Here is a 3,081-nt window from a genome sequence, read left to right on the forward strand (position 1 = left end):
ATGTTGAGTATGGCTGTATTACCCTCAAAAATATACAATGTCTTGAAGTACCCTGTGAATTCACTGTGGCTTCCCAGTGTGCCTCAAAACACAGTTTGAGAACCATGGCTCTAACATAAAGTTCCATCCAAATGCATACTACAAGAATAATACACAAAATAAGACCCATTCATGTATTCAACAAGCATTTATTGAGCTTTTCTCTGTGTCCAATGCTGTATTAGTAGCCCAGGATGCAAAGATACATAACTCCTTTATTCAATGACCTTAGAAGCCATTGGGAAAACAAACCTCTAAGTTATACAGCCCCAGTTTTTTCCTCTGTCTGTCCTTCTGGTGTCATACACATCCCTAGCCTTCCTCTTTCAGCCATACTCACCCTCAGCTTTGTTCATTATACTTACAGTATTGTGCTACCATCAGATAGTAATGTGCTATCCATTTCTTGATCTTTACCATCAATCCTGTTGAACATTCTGTACTCCTCCAGCATCAAATGCCCCATCTCCACCCTCTTTCTATTTACTGATAACCTGTGTTCTTAACTTCAGCTCTCAGAGTTTGCTCATGATAGTTAATTCACATTAGTGAGACCATAGAGAAAAATATGGAATGCTTCACGACTTTGTGTGTCATCCTTACACCAGGGCCATGCCAATCTTCCCTGTATTGTCCCAATTTTAGTATATGTGCTGCCAAAGCAAGCACATGTATTGACTTCTGATAATGCCCTTCCTGAGTCTCATGTAGGTTTTGGTTGTCTTTTCCTGTGCTTCTAATAAATTTTGCAGACACCTCCATAAAAACAAAAATTCTGCTGTATTAGAGATTTTAATTTAATTTAACCTGTTTAGTCAGTTTATTTAAACAATGTAATTACATGGAACCTAGGATAGGGAATGAGATTGTGTTCTTCTGTACAGACTAATGTGATACCCCAATATATCCCAGAATATTTTGGGCAGAAAATATAAAAGTATTTCCAAATTCCCCTTGAGGGACTGAGGGAAAAGGGTAGAAATATTAAACTTCCCCATCTGGGGAATTCCTAACATTCTCTTAAGCAATAAGGGCTCCCAATTTAATAAGCCAAGCACTCAATCTAGATGTTTGCCCTTATGAAACTTCTCTCTCCAATGGCAAAGCAAAGCCTACTTGTAACTATGCCTAAGAGTCACCCCCAGAGAACCTCTTTTGTTGCTCAGATGTGGCCTGTATCTCTAAGCCAACTCTGCAAATTAACTCACTACCCTTCCTCCTACATAGGATATGACTCCCAGGGATGAGCCTGGCCCTGGAATCATGGGGTTGAGAAGGACTTCTTAACCAAAGGGGGGAAAAGAAATGTAACAAAATAGTTTCAGTGGCTAAGAGATTGCAAATATAGTCAAGAGGTCATTCTGGAGAGTATTCTTACGTGCTATATAGATACCCCTTTGTAGATTTTAGTGTATTGGAATAGCTAGAAGGAAACGTCTGAAACTGTTGAATTGTGATCCAGAAGACTTGATTCTTGATGATGATTGTATAACTATATACCTTTTATCATGTGATTGTGTGAAAACCTTGTGACTGATACTCCCTGGAACCAGTGTATGGCCAGATGAGTAATAAAGTAAAGACAAAAAATATATATAAACAACAGGGGGAATAAGGGGTATAGGATGTTTTGGGTGTTCTTTCTTTCTTTCTTTCTTTGCTTTTTTTTGTTTGTTTGTTTTTATTTTAACTATCAAAGTACTATTTAACAAGTAGTTAGAAAATTTCAAAGAATGTTATGGGTTACAGTTCCATAATCAGTTATTTCCTTATTGTGATATGTAACATATATACAGAAAGGTGAAAACTTTCAAAGTAAGATTTAACAAATAGTTATAGAGGTAATTTCAAACAATGTTACGAGTTACAGTTCCACAGTTTCAGTTATTTCCTTATTGTGAAATACAAGATACATAAAGAAAAGTGATAACATTCAAAGTACAAATTTAACAAGTAGCTATAGAGCAAATTTCAAAGAATGTTATGGGCTACCTTTCCACCATTTCAATTATTTCCTTCTAGCTGTTCTAATACCTTAGCATCCAAATATATGTATTTATTAATATAAAGATTCAGTATTCATAATCCTTTGTTAAATCCCATCTTGTTTGTTGCTTCCCTTCCCTCTCATTTGATCACTTTCTCAATCTCCAGGGGTGTCTAGGTAATGACCACCCTAACTTGTTCCTATTAAAAAGAGGTATTGATATTATGGAGAAGGGGGCTGTATCTGGTTAATGTTCTTACACATCATGTTGCCTCTTTATTTTTATTTTTATTTATTTATTTATTATTTATCTTTATTATTATTTTGGGGGGAGTAATGAAAACGTTCTAAACATGATTGTTGTGATGAATGCACAACTATGTGATGATGCTGTGAGCCACTGATTGTATATTTCGGATGGATTATATGTTGCACAAATATATCTCAATGAAATTGCATTTTAAAAAAAATCAACACATGTTTTTTCCACCCTGGCTAACTGAGGATTACTACCATAATGAATGACATGATAACTATCTGAATCAGGAAGTTCATGACCAACAGACTACTTCAGTGTAAACAAATGGCCATGGACATCCTTTACCTTGGGAAGGCAATAGTACCTAAGACATGAATTTGGGAAAAACTAAAATTTTCCCAAATTCCCCAAATTTGGGGAAAACTAGCCAAATTTGGGAAAAACTAGCCAAAATGAGACTACACTAGATGTCAGCTTTGTATTAGGGTTCAGAACCCATTTTGGCAGTAGCAGGACAACTGATGTTGGTGTGTTTTACTATTGAACCCAAACACAGACTTGCAAGACAGCCTATATGAAAAGAAAAAGACCTCAAGAAAATAGTCAAAGGAACACAAGAACAGAATGAAGAAAATCAGGAAAGGCTGCAAAATCCAATGTTGGTACCGGCAAAATGAAGCAGTAAAGATTCTTCAGTGACTTGTTCAGTGATTGTGAAGATTTTTCATCATAGGATTACTAAAACTACAAAAACTTTTTAAAAAGTCAACATTTGATGAGGCATAAGGATAGGCAG

At 35.8% G+C, this 3,081-nt stretch overlaps 1 non-coding gene across 1 annotated transcript; it reads right to left on the reverse strand.

Moving 5' to 3' along the window:
* Window positions 1–601: 601 nt before the first annotated feature.
* LOC119507518 lies at window positions 602–708 on the reverse strand. The gene has a single exon (XR_005211276.1). It is a non-coding gene; the product is annotated as a U6 spliceosomal RNA (small nuclear RNA).
* Window positions 709–3,081: the final 2,373 nt, after the last annotated feature.

Source organism: Choloepus didactylus, chromosome 12 (genome assembly GCF_015220235.1).
Source record: "Choloepus didactylus isolate mChoDid1 chromosome 12, mChoDid1.pri, whole genome shotgun sequence".
Taxonomy (NCBI): Eukaryota; Metazoa; Chordata; class Mammalia; order Pilosa; family Megalonychidae; genus Choloepus; species Choloepus didactylus.